Genomic DNA, 21,838 nt, shown 5'->3' with positions numbered 1-21,838 from the left:
TCTCATAATTGTACATTGTCTTCGGCCTGTCTGTTGGCGGTGACCGCCGAGGTGTTTGTTGCTACTGCCATGGCGGTCGGAGTGTTAGAGTGGCTATCTACATTGGCGGTTTCCGCCGTGGTCGTGATCCCATTTTTATTACTGCAGGCCTGTTGGTGATATTCCCGCCGCTATATCACAGACCGCCAGGGTTGTAATGAGGGCCTAAATGTTTAAATATGGGTGCCCAACCTGGGTGCTGAAAAGTGAACCCACAACACAATTATCATTATTATTGTTATTATTATTATTATTATTATTATTATTATTATTATTAGTAGTAGTAGTAGTAGTGGTAGTAGTAGTAATATTATTAGAAGCCCTGGCTTTTTGCAATGTCCCCCCACTTTCTTCCCTCACTTGTGACTACTAGATACTTGTTTTCTGACTCTGAGCGTGCCTTGTGATCTGTTAACCAGACCCAGAGCCTGTGTTATGATTAAAAGTATATACAAATTTGGCATTATTAAAATTGGCATGACACCCTACCCAGGTAATTCCCTACTATGTGGTAGGGCATGCAGGTTTAGAAGCCCAGCAGATTTACTGCACTTAAATGTGCAATGCTGTGGTGCCTGCTGCCAGTTTAAAATCCAGCCCTGCCTTGCAGTCTGCTTTTAAAATAAATGTATATGCAAATTCGACTTTGGAATTAAAGGTACTCCCAAAGTTTCAAACTACCTTATTTTTACATATCAGTCACCCCTAATATCTCGCCTAAATGCCCCAGAGGAATGGTACTTTGTAACTATAAGCAGGAACATTATAGAAGACACTTGATATGCCCTGGTGAGGGAAAAACTGCCCATTGTAGTGCATTAGCTTCATAGGCTAACATAGGAATACTTTATTAATGTATAACTATTGCTAGAAAAAGTTAGAAATGTTCTTCTTGGACTTAAAATCATAGTTAGAATGAATCAAACAACTTCCCCCTGTTAGATTTATTATAACTATCACAGAGAATAAGTTATACAACTTGTTTTTCTGATTAGCCAAAATCCAGGCTTTCAATAGCTCTTCTTTAATTGACCAGCCTCTACCAGGCTGTGCCAAGCTGCCTTTATAAGGTGTGAAGTGGCCTGCATTGAGACAACGGGATCTCTGGTATGTGGGGATCTGCCAGGTGCAGAGCAAAAGGCAGGAAGGGATCTGGGGAACCAAACTGGTCTTCAAAGGGGGAATGACAGGACAGGACACAGGCTCACCCCCACTTCCTGCCACCCGAACCACAAAGGAGTCCCAGTAATGAGATTAGCAGTGGGGCTGGAGGTGCAGTTTTAGGGAAATCAGACCACACCAGTGGGATGGCTTAGCCAGATCCTAACCCAAAGGAGAGACTTTCTCCATCTTGCATTTTGGAAGACTAATACTACCTGGGATTAACTTTTGTCAAACTTTGCAGGAAGTGGTCACCCAAGAGGGTGGGGGCCTGCACCCCATTGCCAGGAGTGCCCCCTTGCTTGCCAGCCTAGGTATACTGTATTAAAAGAGTTGCCCAGCAACTCAGAACACTGCCTGCAGCTACGAGAAGGACTGCCCTGCTGGAAACCTGGTCTGCACCCCAAACGACTGCACTTGCATGATTACACCTGCTGCACACTTGGGAACTACAGCTCTAAGGACTTTGTCTGGCTTCGAGAAGTGTCAGGAGTGGACTCCCTTAGAGGAACAGGTTAAAAGAGCTTCACCTGCAACATCCACATCAAGAAAGGCTCAGCTCACCACCTTCAATTGGACTTTTGAGGATTTGCCAGGTGCATTCTGAGAAACATAGTCCAAACATCTCAAGGACCATCTCGGAGCTTCCAGACCCTTGGATTAGTGTTGTGGACCACTGAAGACACAAAGGAGGACTTCTTGGAAGCAGATCCAGAAGATTGGAGAAGATTGGAGACATTTTGGAGAAAAGCTCCATAAAGTGATGACCAGTCGACGAGAGTCAAGCCGCCAACATCAAACCGCAACCCGGCCTGAATTTCAGGTTTGTCCAGCCGAGGCTCTGGAGGTTTTCCCCATCAATGATAATTCCAGGAGTTGACTGGGAACCTGCACTGAGCCAAACCAACAATGTTGCATCGGATCCCAGCCTGAAAAGGAGCCTTGCCCGACAACAAGAGGAAAAGCTCTGGAAAAGTTGACCAAGTCTGAGGCCTCCCGCTCAGTGTATCCGAGTTGGCCTCCATCGCACTCAGCCTTAAATTGTGAATTGGTCCTGTTCAAGTGCAACCAGATGTCGCCGGTTGGTGCTACATGTTTTTGAGTATTAGAAAGTACACTTTTTGATTTATTCTTTAAGAATTCATAACTCTGGTACCCTACATTGGATTTTATAAATTTTGGTGTCATTTCAAAGATACAAATATTTCCTAGTTTTATAAATTGGTGTTAGATTTGCATTGAGTGTTGTGTCTTATTTATTCAATGTGTTGTTGTTTTTAAATGCTTTACACACCTGTCCCCTAAGTTAAGTCTGCCTGCTCACTACCAGCTACCAGGGATTAAGCAACTAATTTACTGAGAACATGACTGGACCTTATATTGTGATTGTGGCCTAGTTACTAGTGGTGAGTACCTACCAACCCCTACTAATAACCCACTTTCCAACGATTATTATTATTATTATTATTATTATTATTATTATTGATGATAATAATAATAATACTAATAATAACAATAATAATAATAATTATAATAAAAATAATAATCATCATACTAATGATAAAGTACTATAGATCACATAGCTACCCAAAAAGGTTTCCCAGTGTTAAGTCCTTCGTGGTACCACAACGTACACTAGCATTGAATCAGAACAGTCAGGTTTTCTAGCTGCTTACGAAAGACAGAAAGATAATGACAAGATCTCATGAAAGATGAAAGCAAATTCCAGAGTTTGGGACCCAAACAGGAGAACTCCCAGCCTCCTTGGTGAGCCTTCCTCACATTGGGAACTGAGAAAAGATTAGAATTGATGGAGTGCAGAGAGCAACTCAGGTTTTTGGGTGACACCAAAACTCTTAGTTAATGGGGGCCCATGTTTGACACAAAGGTGGTCATTCTGACCCCGGCGGTAAAATGCACTTACCGCCGGTCAGAAGACCGCCATAACACCGCCGCGGCCGCGGAAACCCGCCACGGTCATTCTGACCCGCAGAAGGCAAACCTCCGAAAATCCGACAGCCACAACCGACCGCCAGACCAGCGGTCGGCGGAAAGGTGGAGGTGACAAAACCTCCACCGCCACGCCAACAGAAATACGCCCATGCCATTACGACCCACGAATCCACGCGGCGGTCATTCAAACGCGGTATTCCATTGGCGGGACACACCGCCGCGGTCAGAATACACACAAACGAACAAAACTCAGCCACATTGGACGATTTGAATCCCACACACCTGATACACATACACACACCACTCCCACACACACAATACAATATAAAACACACACCCACATCACCCACAAACCCCTACGCCACAAAATTCTGAAAGAAGGCCAGAGCGAGACACCAGCATCCACAAACTAGCAGCCACAGCCACTCAACACCATCACCCACACACAAAACAACACACACCACCACACTCAACAGACTTAACTACACATACTCCACCCCACACATCATACACACCACCCCATGGCACCCCAAAGACAACCCCGCTTCACAGACGAAGAACTCAGGGTCATGGTGGAGGAAATCGTTCAGGTAGAGCCCCAGCTGTTCGGCACACAGATACAATACACCAGCATTGCCCGGAGGACGGAGCTATGGCAGAGGATTGTCGACAGGGTCAACGCTGTGGGACAGCACCCCAGAAATCGGGAAGACATCAGGAAGCGATGGAACGACCTACGGGGGAAGGTGCGTTCCATGGTATCCAGGCACAACATCGCCGTGCAGAAGACTGGCGGAGGACCCCCACCTCAACCCCCACAATTCACATCATGGGAGGAGGAAGTCTTGAACATCCTGCATCCTGACGGCCTCGCAGGAGTCGGCGGAGGAATGGATACTGGTAAGTTGAAGCTTCACTACTGCTTCCCCCCCACCTGCATGCCAATTCATACCCCAACCCTCACCCCCATCCTCAAACCCCACCCTCACCCCCACCCCCATCCTCACCCCCACCCTCACCCCCACCACCATCCTCACCCCCACCACCATCCTCACCCCCACCCCCAGCACACCTATTCCCCGCAAATGTCTCACCATCACAACCCACACATCCCAAAACCTAGGCCTGCATGCGTCCACTAAGCATGGACACCCATCACCAAAGCATGCCCAATGCATATACACATCCCCCCCACAAGCCACCCTCACCAAAGCCCCCACACACGAATGCCAGCACTTGGGGACACGAGAACCCATAGATACACCCATATGCCACACATTGAAACTATAACCATACCTCTATACCCCTGCAGGACCCGACCGTCAACACACCGCGGCGGAGGGGCCAGAATTCTCCACACCCCCCACCCAAGAGGCCGTCAGCGATGACAGCAGCTCTGTCGACCTGGACACCGATGACCAGCCCGGACCATCGGGGACCTCTGGACAGTCGGTTCCCCTCACACAGGCCCAGGCCACTACAGACCCAAACCCCTCTGGGAACACCAGCACAGCTCCCACCCAGCGGGCCCATGCCTCTGTCTCCAGGGCGCGTCAATCTGCGGTGTGTCTACCACTACAGGGCACCCAGGATAACCCACCACCCCAACAACAACAGGGACCTGGGGGCAGTGGTAGTGGGCACACCGACCAGGGGGCAGAGGCCCAGGGAAACAGGGCAACTCGGAGGGCAGCTGTGCGACAGGGGGGGGACGGGCCCAGGGAACCCACTCTCCACGAGGTCCTCACCACCATCATGGGAGCATACAACCGCTCCCAGGAGACGATGGCGACGGTACTGGCCCGGTTCCAGGAGATCCAGGTACTGCAGGAGGAACACTATCGGGGGTACAGGGAGGACATCAGAGCCATCAACACCACCCTGGTTACCATGGTAGGGCTGCTGCAGGACCTCGTCAACACCAAGGCGGACACTCAACAACACCCAAGGGCCCCTGCCACTAGCCTGGACCAAGAACAGCCAACCACCTCCGCCGGCGCTAGTGGACAGGAGGCCCCCGCACAGCAGCAGCCCACCAGACCCCCACCTCCTGCAGGAGAAGAACCACCCCGCAAGAGGGCCCTGAGATCTCGCAAGAAGACAGAGTAGGATGTCAAGACCCCCGCCAGCAATGGATACCACCTGATGTCATCCCACTGTCCCACATTGTCACCCTGTCCATCCTTGAACTGCCCATGCTCCATCTCTCCACAGGCCTCTGGACAATGCACCTGTGTGACTGTTACTCTGGACTCTGCCATGGACATTCCTTCACCATAGCCCCCACCCACTTGAAACCACCCATCCCATTTTGAGCACTTAAATAAACACCTATTTTGCACAAAACTATCTGGAGTCTGGCTGTGATTTCAATATATTGTAATTGACATGACAGTGCAAATATGTCCTTGTACATGGTGAAGTCAACAAACAGCTGCCACAAAGCTGTAGTCCATGGGGAAACGAAGCACAGGACTCGTAGTGGGGACCCCAGATCTGAAATAGGGAGGGAAAAGCCACAACTCAGTCATCATAAACTGGGGCAAATAGACAGGCAGCAGAGATGCAGGAGAGTAGTTCACATTTACTAAATCATCTTTGAAATGTTACCTGTGTCCTATTGGAAGTACTGTTCAATGATTCTGTCCCTGTTGTCTGTTTCAGCCCCGTCGTCTTCCTCCTCGTCACTCTCCTCAGGTTCCACAGCTGCCACAACACCACCGTCTCGACCATCCTCCTGCAGGAAAGGCACCTGGCGGCGCAAAGCCAGGTTGTGAAGCATGCAGCAGGCCACGATGATGTGACACACCTTCTTAGGTGAGTACATTAGGGATCCACCTGTCATATGCAGGCACCGAAACCTGGCCTTTAGGAGGCCAAAGGTGCGTTCGATCACCCTCCTAGTACGCCCATGGGCCTCATTCTACCGTTCCTCTGCCCTGGTCCGGGGATTCCTTACTGGGGTCAGTAGCCACGACAGGTTGGGGTACCCAGAGTCCCCCACTAGCCATACACGGTGTCTCTGTAGCTGGTCCATCACGTAAGGGATGCTGCTATTCCTTAGGATGTAGGCGTCATGCACTGACCCTGGGAATTTGGCATTTACATGCGAGATGTACTGGTCAGCCAAACACACCACCTGGATGTTCATTGAATGGTAACTTTTTCTGTTCCTGTACACCTGCTCCCTGTCTCTTGGGGGAACCAAAGCCACATGGGTCCCATCAATGGCACCAATGACGTTGGGAATATGTCCAAGGGCGTAGAAATCACCCTTCACTGTAGCCAATTCGCCCACCTCAGGGAAAATGATGTAGCTCCTCACGGATTTCATCAGGGCAGACAACACTCTGGATAACACCTTCGAAAACATGGGCTGAGACATCCCAGAAGCAATTCCCACTGTTGTCTGAAATGACCCACTTGCCAAGAAATGGAGTACTGACATGACCTGCACCAGAGGGGGAATCCCTGTGGGTTGGCGGATGGGGGACATCAGGTCGGGCTCCAGCTGGGCACACAGTTCATGGATAGTGGCACGGTTAAGACGGTAGGTCAGGATAATGTGGCGTTCTTCCATTGTCGACAGGTCCACCAGCGGTCGGTACACGGGAGGATTCATCCGTCTCCTCGCCCAACCCAGCGGACGGTGCCTAGGAAGGACAACATGGAGCACACAGTCAAGCAACCCACAGGTACGTACTCACAGCTAGCACAGTAAACGATTCTCTATGCAGTGAATGGCGTGTCTGAGTGGCTATGCAAGGCCTAGGCCTGTGTGACGCAGTTGAAATTGAGCCATGTGGGCCCTGGAAATGGCGGCTGCCTGACCTGTGAAGTGTGACAATGGGATGTGAGGTCAATGCGCTGGCGTGGCACACCGCGGCGGGCGGCGGGCGAAGACCGCGGCGCGAAGCCGCATTGGTTAACATTGAAGCCTATGGGTTTCAGGAGCCAATGGCGAAGGGCGCCGGCGGTGGCGGGACGCACCGCCGCGGTACGCACCACCGCGGACGTGACCGCCATTTTCTATCTACTTATCCACTTGCGACTTGAACTTTCACAGGAGAGGACCTATACTGCAAGTGTTGCTGTGACCTCGGTCTGGAAGGGACAATGGCTGCTGCGCCTGGGGAAAGGGCCCCTGCCTTCACTGGAGAGGAGTTGGAGAAACTTGTGGATGGGGTCCTCCCCCAGTATGCGCTACTCTACGGTCCTCCAGACCAACAAGTGAGTTTAATTCAATCTGGATTTGGGGCCACTGGCTGGCTTGGGGGCCTGGCGGGGGGCCTGGCGGGGATGGGGGGCATGTTGGGGCTGGCGGGGGCATGGCGGGGGGCCTGGCGGGGATGGGGGGCATGTTGGGGCTGGCGGGGGGCATGGCGGGGGGCCTGGCGGGGATGGGGGGCATGTTGGGCCTGGCGGAGGGCATGGCGGGGGCCTGGCGGGGATGGGGGGCATGTTGGGCCTGGCGGGGGCATGGCGGGGGACATGGCGGGGATGGGGGGCATGTTGGGCCTGGCGGGGGGCATGGCGGGGGGCCTGGCGGGGATGGGGGGCGTTGGGCCACTGGCAAGGAAAATGCTGACAAACTTGAACGTGGTATTTCTCCCTCCCTGTACGTGTCACATAGGTCCGCGCCCATGAGAAGATCGGGATTTGGCGTGCCATCGCCAAGGAAGTCCGGACCCTGGGGGTCCACCATCGACGGGGCACCCACTGCCGCAAGAGGTGGGAGGACATCCGCCGCGGGACCAAGAAGACCGCCGAGTCTCTGCTGGGGATGGCCTCCCAACGTAGGCGGGGTGCCTGCCGTCAACTGAGCCCCCTGATGTTCCGATCCTGGTGGTGGCCTACCCTGATTTGGATGGGCGCGTGAGGGCAGCACAGCAGACACAAGGGGGTGAGTACAAGCATTATCTACTCTGTTGTCGCGCAGTGGAGGTGTCTGGGTGGGGGAGGAGGGCTGGGGATCCCCCTAGGCCAGGGCGATATCTGTAGGCTGGGCACCCCCGTAAGCCCCTGTGTCCCCAGCCACCACCCTCAGTAGTTTGTCAGTACAGCCATCCCTGGGCCGTGTCATCCATGGGTGCAGTTGTCAAATCTAGGCGTGTAGGGCATGTTCCACGGAATGCGTAGCGGACCACAAGTGCGCAGCTTAGTGCAGGGGGCATCTGTGTCTGTCATGTCCGCTATCTGTACCGGAGATCCATCTACTCAATATCCCTTAATTTCTCTCTCCCCCCCCCCTTTTTGTTTGTCTTTCTGTGCTTGTGTGCATCAGCATCATCAGGCGGAGGAGAAGTGGCATCGGGGCAGGAGGGAGCTGCATCTCACATGGCCCAGGAGGGCCATGCCACAGAGTCAGACTGGACCAGTGAGACGGAGGGCGAGGGGAGCTCCACGACGGGGACAACTGGACCCTGCAGCGACACGGACACGTCCTCGGAAGGGGGTTCCCTTGCGGGGGTGGCACCATCCGTGCCCCCCGCCATTACAGGTACAGCCGCCACCCAGCGCACCATCTCCGCCCTCCCAGCAGCCCCTCAGCGTTCGCCCCGTGCCCGCTCTGCCAGGAAGCCGGGCATCTCCTTCGCCCCAGGCACCTCAGGCCCTGCCCCTGTTACCCCCGCTGCCCTCAGTGAGGAGGTCATTGACCTCCTCCGAACGCTCATTGTTGGGCAGACTACCCTTTTGAATGCCATCCAGGGGGTGGAGAGGGAGGTTCATCGCAGCAATGCGTACCTGGAGGGCATTCATTCGGGTCAGGCTGCCCATCAGCGATCGTTCCAGGCTCTGGCCTCAGCACTGACGGCAGCCATTGTCCCTGTCTCCTGCCTCCCTCTACTAACTCCCTCCTCCCAGTCTCCTGTTCCTCTGCCTGTCCCACCCACACCATCAGACCAGCCTGCACACACCTCAACACCCAAGAGAAGCTCATCCAAACATAAGCACCACAGATCACGCAGACATTCACACACGCAACATTCCGATGCAGACATGCCAACAGTCACTACCACCTCTGTGACCCCCACCTCCTCGTCTCCCTCCTCCCTCCCTGTGACGTCTACACTCACACCTCCATTCACCTCACCATCAGCCAGTGTTTCCATCACCAGCACACCCTCCACTCCAGTCCGCACACGTGCAGTCACCACCCCCACTGCCATTTACACGTCCCCTGTGTCCTCTCCCACTGTGTCTGTCACCCCCTCTTCCACACCACACAAACGCAGCCACCCACCCACCCAACAGCCATCCACCTCACGACAGCCTATCCCTCCTGCACCTGCACCCAAAGACAGCAAACGTGACTCACCTACAACCACATCCTCTCCCTCCACTCCCATTCCCACTGTACCTACCACTCTCCATTGTCCCAAGAAACTCTTCCTCGCCACTACTAACTTCTTTCCTGACCCTGACCCCCCCCCCTCCTTCTCGTCGGGGTAAGAAGAGCACCTCAGCCACCACCAGCCCTGCAGCCCCCTTGACAAGGGTGCAGGGGTATTGGAGCCCGCCAGCCCGCATGTCTGGATCTTCGCCCAGCAGCAAGGGGACAGCCAGCCCACCCCCTGGGAAGAGGAGCAGAAGGCGGAAGGGGCGCCGCAGGAGCCCGCCTTCTACATCCCCCCCGGACACCACCCAGAGACAGTCACCAGCCACAGCTCCAAAGGGAGGAAAGGGCCACAGGCCCACGACTAAGGAGGGCAAGGGCAGCAAGTCGGAGAGGTCAGGCAGCAGGCCTGCTGCCCAGGAGGAGCCCACAACCCCCATAGCCGCTGCCCGGGAGGAACCGGCACAGCTGCCCCGGGAGAGCCCACCACCCCCATAGCCGCTGCCCAGGAAGGACCCAGCCCAGCTGGCCAGGAGGGCCCCACCACCCACAGCCCAGGTGGGCATTGAAGGAGCACCATCCCCGCTGCCCAGGAGGGCACCACCAGGCAATGAGCAGTTGGCCATAGACCGGCCGCCGTCTCAAGCACCGCTGAACTGGGCCCCGCCGTCTCAAGCACCGCTCCCCTGGGCCCCGCCGTCTCAAGAACCGCTGAACTGGGCCCCGCCGTCTCAAGCACCGCTCCGCTGGGCCCCGCCGTCTCAAGAACCGCTGAACTGGGCCCCGCCGTCTCAAGAACCGCTGAACTGGGCCCCGCCGTCTCAAGAACCGCTGAACTGGGCCCCGCCGTCTCAAGCACCGCTCCGCTGGGCCCCGCCGTCTCAAGAACCGCTGAACTGGGCCCCGCCGTCTCAAGCACCGCTCCGCTGGGCCCCGCCGTCTCAAGAACCGCTGAACTGGGCCCCGCCGTCTCAAGAACCGCTGAACTGGGCCCCGCCGTCTCAAGAACCGCTGAACTGGGCCCCGCCGTCTCAAGCACCGCTCCGCTGGGCCCCGCCGTCTCAAGAACCGCTGAACTGGGCCCCGCCGTCTCAAGCACCGCTCCGCTGGGCCCCGCCGTCTCAAGAACCGCTGAACTGGGCCCCGTCGTCTCAAGAACCGCTGAACTGGGCCCTTCAAGGCAAGAACCGCTGGCCCTTTGGCAGACGTGGCAGGGCAGGATCTATCTCGGGCAGGGCTGCAGGATGTCCTCTGGCCAACTTGCCTCCTCCAGTGGCAGTGGGGTCTGTTATGGACTGTATGGACCGTGGCTTTGCACTCCCCAGGATGGCCCAGTGGGCAGGCCACCCACTGTATGGACTGTTTGGACTGTGGCTTTGCACTCCCCAGGATGGCCCAGTGGGCAGGCCACCCACTGTATGGACTGTATGGACAGTGGCTTTGCACTCCCCAGGATGGCCCAGTGGGCAGGCCACCCACTGTATGGACTGTATGGACAGTGGCTTTGCACTCCCCAGGATGGCCCAGTGGGCAGGCCACCCACTGTATGGACTGTATGGACAGTGGCTTTGCACTCCCCAGGATGGCCCAGTGGGCAGGCCACCCACTGTATGGACTGTATGGACAGTGGCTTTGCACTCCCCAGGATGGCCCAGTGGGCAGGCCACCCACTGTATGGACTGTATGGACTGTGGCTTTGCACTCCCCAGGATGGCCCAGTGGGCAGGCCACCCACTGTATGGACTGTATGGACCTTGGCTTTGCACTCCCCAGGATGGCCCAGTGGGCAGGCCACCCACTGTATGGACTGTTTGGACTGTGGCTTAGCACTCCCCAGGATGGCCCAGTGGTCATGGAGTCCCCTCGTGGATCTGGCGTCGTGTACTCAAGTGGCTGAGGTGCCCCCCCTTCCCTTCCCCCTGAGGTGCCTGTCCTATTTTCTTTCTGATGCCCCTGCAGTGTTCTCTCCGTGGAGTTCTTGTCGTGGGACTGGGCCTTGCCCCTTTGCACAGGACCCCTGTGATCCACGGACAGTGGTTGGACTACATTTAGTAGCTGTGTATATTTTGTACATAGTTTATTTATTTATTGGGATTACTGGTGTACATATTTCAATATATCTGCCCGTTTATGATCTCTTCTTTTGGTCTTTGCATTATTTCGGAGGGGGGGGTTTGTGGGTTGTGACAGTGATCTGTGGGAATGCATTGATGTGTGTGTTGTAGTGGGTGTGGGTGGGTGGGTGTGTGCCGGTAATCTTTTCCCTCCCCTGTGTCGTAGGTGCAGTACTCACCGATGTCTTCCGCGCCGCCGGGCGTGCTCCTGGTATATGAGCAGGTATAGGAGTGCGGGGATGACCTGCAACTCTGGTTCCATACTGCCGGAATCTCGCGTGGAGTGCGTAGAGGTGAGCGTTTTCCCGTTCGTAGTCTGTTTCCGCCGTGTTCTTATCGGCGGTGCTCCCGCCCCGGAAAAGGTGGCGGATTGGTGGGTCGTGATAGGGTGGGCGGTACATTGTCTGCCGCCTGGCTGTTGGCGGGGACCGCCGCGCTGTTTGTTTGTACCGCCGTGGCGGGCAGAGTGTTAATACGGCGGGCTGTGTTGGCGGTTCCCGCCAGGGTCAGAATTGCATATTTTAGACCGCCGGCCTGTTGGCGGCTTGGCCGCCGCTTTATCACCGACCGCCAGGGTCAGAATGAGGGCCAAAGTTTCTACATGTAACAGAGAGCTTTAAAATGAAGAAGTTTAGATGTAGATGTAATTCTAGGAGGCCTCAGAAGGAATCTTGTGGCAGCATTTTGGACTAACTGAAGCTGCAAAGTTGAAGCCTTGGTGACCTCCAGATAGAGAATATTTCCATAGTCCAATCCGGAGATGATCAAAGCCTGAATCACTGTTCTTGGAGCTGATGCTGGGGGAAGCTGAGTATTTTCGTAAGCCATTGAAGGATTCCAAAGCAGTTGGACAGGGCCTCTGTAGACTGGATGTTCATTGAGAGCTCATTATCTAACCAGATGCTTAGATTCTTGGCAACTGACATTGGAGTTGTAAATGCACCAAGAACCTCAGGCCTGAGGTAAGGCCCCCAGAGATGAGGCTGGTTACCCACTATCACTATTCAATTAGAGGGAGTTAGTGTTCATCCATGCCAACACTTTTGTCAGGCAGATATTTAAAGCACCAGCACTCTGATTCGCATGTCATGACAGTGAAATCTGAGTGTCATTGGTGTATGAGAAAACTGAGAGACCACAGTTCTCCACAATTTCCACCAGAGGCCGTAACTAGATATTCAACACTGTCATTCTGAGAATGGAGCCCTGAGTTACAACACATGATGAAGAAGCAGAGTTTTGAACAATGCTGTTTAGTGTGCACTTGAAAGGGACAGTCCTGCAAAAAAATATCTAAACCATTGTAGGAGGCTAGCCTGGCTCATAGTGGGTACCTTGTGGTACTTACACCTTGTGCCAGGTCCAGTTATCCCTTATTAGTAGAAAAGAGGGGTTCTAGCAGCTTAGGCTGATAGAGGTAGCTACAGCAGGGCAGCTTAGGCTGAACTAGGAGACACACAAAGCTCCTACCATACCACTCATATCATATAGCACTATATCATAAGAAAACACAATTCTCAGAGGGGGTAATTGCGACACTGGCAGTCAGTGGTAAAGCAGCAGTAAGACCGCTAACAGGCCGGTGGAAAAAAAAATGGAATCCGCCATTTCACCATTCTGTCCGCCATGGCGGCGAAGGCCGCTGGGCTGGAGATTGCGGTCTCGAGCCCGGCGGTCGTTACTAGACCGCTGACGGTATCAGGACCCTGCATACCGCCATGGATCTCGGGTGGTTGAGATTCATGGCGGTAGGTACTATCTGGGCCAGGGAATTCCTTCCCTGGCACTGATAGGGGTCTCCCCCACCCCCGCTACACACCACAAATCCTCTCCCCACACCACCACCCCCTGCCACTCCCTAAAGGTCCCCTACACGCACACACCCCCAACATGCACATATACACACCCCTACACGCACACACACAACCCGACAACACATACCCGCACACATACAAACAGACATGCACACCATCCGACCCGCACACATTTACCGTACACACAGCACCCCCCGCACGCATACACTCACTCACTCACCCCCTCTACACTCTCACAGGCACACCCCCATGCACGCACACAACACACAACACCCCCCATCGCCTTCCCTAACTTACCTTGTCTGTTGATCCTCCGGGAGGGGACGGGATCCATGGGGGCAGCTCCGCCACCAGAACACCGTCATCAGAACACCGCCACACCGAATCATGGGACGTGATTCAGTGGGCGGTGTTCTGTTGACGTGGCGGTGGAGGGTGAGCAACCTCCACTTTCCGGCCATCCGCCAGTATGGCTGCTGGCGGCTTTCCGTCCGAAAAAGGAAGGCGGCCTGCCAGCGGTCATAATACGCGGTGCGGAAGATGGCCACCACTGGCGGTCTTCAGCACGGCGGTACCTCGGCGGTCTTGTGAAAAGACCGCCGAGGTTGTAATGACCCCCAGAGTTATTAAAAATAAAGGTACTTTATTTTAGTGACAATATGCCAAAAGTATCTCAGAGGATATATGCCCTCATTACAACCTTGGCGGGTGGCAGAGGCCGCCCGCCAAGGTTGAACCGGCGGGCGGCCGCCAATGCGGCCACACTGCCACGGGGTCTATTATGAGATCCCTGCTAAGCCGGCCCAGCGGGGATCTCAGCCGCAACATAGGAGCTGGCTCCAATTGGAGCTGGCGGTGTTGCGGCTGTGCGACGGGTGCAGTTGCACCCGTCACACTTTTCACTGTCTGCTACGCAGACAGTGAAAAGCTCCAAGGGGCCCGTTGCATGGGTCCCTGCACTGCCTATGCCTGTGGCATGGGCAGTGCAGGGGCCCCCAGGGGCCCCGTGACTCCCCTTTCCGCCAGCCTTTTCATGACGGTTCAAACTGCCATGAAAAGGCTGGCGGGAGGTGGACTCGTAATCCCCTGGTCAGTGCTGCCCTGGGGGATTTAAACCACCGGGACAAAAGTGGCAGGAAACTGCCGGTCCCGGCGGTGAGACCGCGGCGCTTCCGCTGCGGTCGTAATTCCCCTGGAAGCACCGCCAGCCTGTTGGCGGTGCTTCCTGCAAAACAGCCCTGGCGGTCAAAGACCACCAGGGTTGTAATGACCCCCATAGTCCCTTAGGAGGTAAGTAATATACACAAATTATATGCACACAAACCAAAATCAAGTAAGTAACAGTTAGAAAAGTAGTGCAAACAATGTAGAACCAAAATAGAATGCAATAGGGAGAAATAGGCCTTGGGGCAACACAAACCTTATACTCCAAAAGTGGAATGCGAACCACAAATGGATCCCAGGCCTTGTGTAGTGTGTAGAGGGCTGCAGGGAGGGTAAGAAAACACTAATGGTGTCCAAAATACCATACCCCAAGACCCTGAAAAGTAGGAGTAAGTTACCCTACTACCCCAGAAAGACGGGATTCTGCAAGGATAACAACTGACTGCAAAACACTGAAGACGGATTCCTGGACCTGAGGACCTGTAAAAGAAGGGGACCAAGTCCAAGAGTCATGCAAGTGTCCAGGGGGGGCAGGAGCCCACTAAACCCCCGGATGAAGGTGCAAAACGGCTGCCTCCACGTGGAAGAGGTCGAAGATTCTGCAACAACGGAAGGCGCCTGAAACTTTTCCTTGGGTCAGAAGATATCCCATGGTGTGCTGGAGGACGCAGAGTTGTTTCCACGCAGAAAGACTGCAAACAAGCCTTGGTAGCTGCAAGAGTCACGTTTGAGGATTTTGGGTGCTGCTAGAGCCCAGGAAGGACCAGGAGGTCACCCCTTGGAGGAAGAGACAGAGGGGGTGCTCAGCAACTCAGAGAGCCCATGAAGAAGCAGGTAGCACCTGCAGAAGTACCTGAACAGGCACTTAGAAGATCTGAGGACAGCAGTTGACTCAGAGTCACAAAAGAGGGTCCCACGACATCGGAGTCCAACTCAGCAAGTTGGGCAATGCAGGACGGAGTGCTGGGGACCTGGGCTAGGCTGTGCACAAAGGAAGTCTTGCAAAAGTGCACAGAAGCCCGAGCAGCTGCAGTTCACGCAGTACACAGGATTACTGTCTGGCGTGGGGAGGCAAGGACTTACCTCCACCAAATTTGGACAGAAGGGCCACTGGACGGGTAAAGACACTTAGACCCAGCTCCTGTGTTCCAGGGACCACACTCGTCAGGATGTGAGGGGACCCAGAGGACCGGTGATGCAGAAGTTTGGTGCCTGCGTTAGCAGGGGGAAGATTCCGTCGACCCACAGGAGATTTCTTCTTGGCTTCAAGTGCAGGGTGAAGGCAGACAGCCCTCAGAGCATGTACCACCAGGAAACAGTTGAGAAAGCCGTCAGGATGAGGCGCTACAATGTTGCTGGTAGTCTTCTTGCTACTTTGTTGCGGTTATGCAGGTGTCCTGGAGCAGTCACCGGTCGATCCGTGGCAGAAGTAAAAAAAGGGAAGTGCAGAGGAACTCTGATGAGCTATCTGGTGAGATACCCTCAGGAGAGACCCTAAATAGCCCACAGAGGAGGATTGGCTACTGAGAAAGGTAAGCACCTATTAGGAGGGGTCTCTGACGTCACCTGCTGGCACTGGCCACTCAGAGCTGTCCATTGTGCCCTCACACCTCTGCATCCAAGATGGCAGAGGTCTGGGACTCACTGGAGGAGCTCTGGGCACCTCCCCTGGGAGGTGCTGGTCAGGGGAGTAGTCACTCCCCTTTCCTTTTCGCACCAGAGCAGTGCTGGGGGGATCCTTGAACCGGTGTAGACTGGCTTATGCAAGGAGGGCACCATCAGTGCCCTTCAAAGCATTTCCAGAGGCCAGGAGAGGCTCCTCCTCTCAGGCCCTTCACACCTATTTCCAAAGAGACAGGGTGTAACACCCTCTCTCAGAGGAAATCCTTTGTTCTGCCTTCCTGGGACTGGGCTGCCCAGGCCCCAGGGAGCAGAAACCTGTCTGAGAGTTGGCAGCAGCGGTAGCTGCAGAGAAAACCCTGGAGAGCTAGTTTGGTAGTACCCGGGCTCTATGCTCGAGCCCCGGGGATGCATGGAATTTTCTGGTATTGGGGGGACAACTCCATGATCCTAGACATGTTACATGGCCATGTTCGGAGTTACCATTGTGACGCTACATATAGGTATTGACCTATATGTAGTTCACGCGTGTAATGGTGTCCCTGCACTCACAAAAGCCGGGGAATTTGCCCTGAACAATGTGGGGGCACCTTGGCTAGTGCCAGGGTGCCCACACACTAATTAACTTTGCACCTAACCTTCACCAAGTGAGGGTTAGACATATAGGCGACTTATAAGTTACTTAAGTGCAGTGTAAAATGGCTGTGAAATAACGTGGATGTTATTTCACTCAGGCTGCAGTGGCAGTCCTGTGTAAAAATGATCTAAGCTCCCTCTGAGTGGCAAAAGAAATGCTGCAGCCCATAGGGATCTCTTGGAACCCCAATACACTGGGTACCTAGGTACCATATACAAGGGAATTATAAGGGTGTTCCAATGTGTCAATGAGAATTTTTTTAATTAGTCACGAGTCTGCAGTGATAATTTTAAAAGGAGAGAGAGCATGAACACTGAGGTTCTGGGTAGCAGAGCCTCAGTGATACAGTTAGGCACCACACAGGGAACACATATAGGCCACAAACTTATGAGCACTGGGGTCCTGGCTAGCAGGATCCCAGTGACACATATCAAACACGCTGACAACATAGGGTTTTCACTATGAGCAGTGGGCCCTGGCTAGCAGGATCCCAGTGAGACAGTAAAAACACCCTGACATATACTCACAAACAGGCCAAAAGTGGGCATAACAAGGCTAGAAAGAGGCTACCTTCCTACAAACATGTTGAGTCTTTACAACACACCACTGTCTCTTCTAATCTTTACAGCAGTGAGATGTGATTTACTGTATCAAAGACAGCACTCAGGACAAGTAAAATCAGAGCAACAGTGCCACCTTTATCTAACTGAAGCCTTAGATGTTCCGTAATGCCAAGTAGAGCTGACTCTGTACTGTAGTGGGCTCTAAAATCTGATTAAGTGTGGTGGAGGAGATCATTAATGTTAATGAATGCTGTAAGCTGTTTTGTTACGAGATGTTCCAGGATCTTTGGTCAAAATCAGAAGGAGCAAAGAGACCTATAAGCATACTAGTTAGAAAAAAACTAGGTTGTACTTTTTCAACAGTTGCATGACCATTGAATGTTTCCAGCACTTGGGGACACATCCTTCTAGGAGTGAAGCTTTTAAATGTTCTAGGGGCATACTTAAGAGCCCATAGCTCCATTTGAATGCCACATTAGCTTCATTTTTGTTTATGCTAATGTGGCGATAGAAGGCCAAAAACTCTGTGCCATATTTACAAAGTGGTGCAGAGCATGTATTGCGCCTCTTTGTAACCCTGTGCGCTACATTATGCCTGCGCCCTACTTAAACTCATTTCTGCCTTTGAAGTAGACAAACTTCAAAGGAAAGTCTCAAGTTCCTGCCTTACCTAGGCCTGGCTCCAGACGCACTCCAGGGGGTCGGAGACTGAATTGTGTGAGGACAGGCACAGCCCTTTCAGATACAGGTGTCAGCTCTTCCCTCACCACTCTAGCGCAGGAGACCCATTAGGATATGCAGACTACACCCTAGCTCTCGTTGTGTCACTGTCTAGTAGGAATTCACAATAGCCCAACTGTCTGTCTAACCCAGACGTGGAATACACAAGCAGGCAGAGCACCAAATAATTAAGCATGAAAATGCCCACTTTGTAAAAGTGGCATTTTCAAGCTGACAATCTAAAAACCAACTTTATCAAAATATGTATCTTTAAATTGTGAGTTCAGAGACCTCAAACTCGCTCAAAATCTCCATCTGCTCCAAATGGTGAGTTGCATTTAAAAGATATTGAAGGGCAGTTCCTATGTTAACCTATGGGAGGGATAGGACTTGTAAGGGTGAACAATGTATTTTGCAGTATTTCACAAACAGGGCATGTAAAGCACACCAGTATATGTTCTACCTTTCAAATACACTGCACCCTGCCCCTGGGGCTACCTAGAGCTTACCTTAGGGGTGCCCTACATGTGCAAAAAGGGAAGTGGGTACACTTGCCACGTTGAATTGGCAGTTTAAAACTACACACTGGAGTAGCAGGTCTGAGATATGTTTATAGGGCTACTCATATGTGTGGCACAATCAGTGCTGCAGGCCCACTAGTAGCATTTAATGTACAGGCCCTGGGCAAGCATAAGTCACTTTACTGGGGACATACTAGTAAATCAAATATGCCAATCATGGATCAACCAATCACAAGTACAATTTACACAGGAAACACTTGCACTTTAGCACTGATCTGCAGTGATAAAGCGTGCAAAGACAACAAACCAGCAAAACAGATCTGAAAAAATAGGAGGAAGAAGACAAAGGCCCTCATTATGAACATTGCGGTAAACACCGCTCCACCAGCGGTGGCGGCAACTACCGCCAACAGTCAGGCGGTCTGGCCTTACCCAATTATGAAACACCTGAAAAACAGGCAACCTGAAAACCACTCACAGCCAGCAGAGGAGTGCCGACAACGACGGCAGAGGCCGCCCACTGACCAACAGATAGGGCCTACCTGCCCATCAAATACTGAAGCCCTAGACTGCCATCAGTTCCAGGGTGGGAACCACCGCCATGCAAAGCCAGGCGGATATGAACCAAATATAAGGAAACACTCACCGGAGGTTGACACAGCACGCCGGAGCAGACACGGAGAGAGTTGCAAATCATGCCAGTCTTGCTCCTTGCTATATACCTCCACGACCGAGAACCCCGACGAAGACGACGATGGTAAGTACTGCAACCTAATAAACAATGGAAGAAAGGGCACAGTTACATACCCTCCCACTCCGCCCACCCCGCAAAACACCCACAACCCCTCACAACAGTACAAGCCATACACCCCAGAGCAAGAGGTACTTACCTGACACAAGGCAAATTAAACCTGCCCAAAGTGCACACATGGGCATAACCCCCCCCACAAAGAAACGATGAACCAAGGATCCAAAGTGTGCCAAAACCAAAACTGGCCACACAAACTTTTTAATAAGCTCCAGGAGCAACAGAGGTCCAACAGAAGGCTAATGGCCAGTCTATAGTGCAAAGTCCGATGCGCCCAAATGGCCTCAACTTGACTTCCACAAGTGCAAATAGTACTCCAACTTAAAGGAGCAACAATGGGGCATGCAGGCAACTCAGGGAACAGGGGCATGGGGTGGTGGGGGTAGGCACTTACGACCGGGAGGGGGGCTTGGCTTTACATTTGGGAGGTAAAGGGGGCTTGGGTTTGGTCTTTGAAGCTGTTGGAGAGGCCTTAGACTGGGGTGCAGCAGATGTACCTGGGCCAGCACAGGGTCTCATGCTCACAGGGGAGGTAGCACTGGAATGGGAAGGGTGGACAGGGCGTGCTGTGATGTGGGAGGAATGGACAGGGCAAGGAGGTGGGCACTTTTAGGGACGAGACGGGGTGGGCCAGTGGGTTCGAATAGGTCAACACGGGATAGGAAAAGTTTTTTAGGGGTAATCGGGGTGGACCTGGAGGAAGGCGTGGGAGTGGAGGTTGAGGGAGTGGTCGTGACAGGTGTAGGTATGCGTGACATGGGTGCAGATGACTGTACATATTCTGAAGTATGGTGAATGTGTGTTGGGTAGTTGTTTTGGAATGTTTGAGAGTCTTGGTAGGATGGGGGTGGACACAGTGGGACAAGACAGGCTGCCAGTGTAAATATATGTTTTTAGGGTGTCTTCAAGGTTGGTAAGTGGACTGCAGGTGTCAAAAAAAGTTGTTGTGGTGAGTGCAGGTGTGGTGTTGTCACATAGGCTCTTATTATTCTAATGAGACTACTGGATTTTGAGCTGCAGAATCGCCCACGGTGTGGGGGACTAAGGCCCTCTTTACCAACCTGGCGGTTGGTGTTAAAGCAGCGGTAATACCGCCAACAGGCCGGTGGGAAAAAAAATGGAATTACGACCATGGCGGAAACCGCCAATATAGACAGCCACTTTAACACTCCGACCGCCACAGCAGTAGAAACAAACACCGCAGCGGTAACCGCCAACAGACAGGCGGAACACAAGGTTCCGCCCACTGTATTACAACATTCAAATCCGCCACTTTTTCAGGGCCGGTACCAATGCTATCAATAGCACAGCAGAAACAGGACTTGGAACGGAAACCCCTCACCACTTGAAACCCAACGAGGAACCAGGACGCCATGGAGCCCGAACTACAGGTCCTGCCCATGCTGGTCTTCCTCCTCTTGTATCAGGAGTAGGAAAGACGCCATTGACGACCACGGTGAGTACTGCACCTACAACACGGGGGGAGGTAAAAGAGAGTGACACACTCACGCAACACGCAACACCCCCACGCCCACCCTCACCTACAACACCATACACACAAATACATGCAGCAACATTACATATACACCCCCTCACCCTCTGGAAGAATGCAAGGACAAAAGGAAATTATTGTAACGAGTGTAATCAATAAAAATCAGATAGGGCAATTTAAAAAATCAGTATATTCAAATAAGTACACCAACTACACAAGTCCGGATATTAATCAAATCACTGTCTGTGGATCAGTGTCCCAAAATGCATGGGCGCAACCCACACAGGATACCTGACTCGAAACGGAGAGAACACTGCAGGGACATCAGATGGAAAATAAACAGACACCTCAGGGGGAGTGGGAGGGGGGCACCTCAGCCGGATAAACGGATGATGCCACTGCTCCACGAGGGGGCTCCATGCCCACTGATTGGTCCTGGGGGGTGAAACAACAGTCTCTCAAGTCTCTCCAGTGGGTGGTTTGCCCACTGCTGTATCCTGGGGAGTGCAAAGCCACAGTCTCTCAAAGTCTTTCCAGTGGGTGGTTTGCCCACTGCTGTATCCTGGGGAGGGCAAAGCCACAGTCTCTCAAGTCTTTCCAGAGGGTGGTTTGCCCACTGCTGTATCTTGGGGAGTGCAAAGCCACAGTCTCTCAAGTGTTTCCAGTGTGTGGTTTGCCCACTGCTGTATCCTGGGGAGTGCAAAGCCACAGTCTCGCAAGTGGATGTCATTCTCCACTGGTTCTGGAGGGGCTTTGTGCCCAGAGTGCTTCATCCTGCCAAGGACTGAGGTAGTGGATGTCAATCTCCACTGGTTCTGGAGGGGGCTTTGTGCCCAGAGTGCTTCATCCTGACAAGGACTGAGGTAGTGGATGCATCTCTCCACTGGTTCTGGAG

Source organism: Pleurodeles waltl, chromosome 10 (assembly GCF_031143425.1).
Source record: "Pleurodeles waltl isolate 20211129_DDA chromosome 10, aPleWal1.hap1.20221129, whole genome shotgun sequence".
Classification (NCBI taxonomy): domain Eukaryota; kingdom Metazoa; phylum Chordata; class Amphibia; order Caudata; family Salamandridae; genus Pleurodeles; species Pleurodeles waltl.
This window is presented reverse-complemented; position numbering follows the sequence as displayed.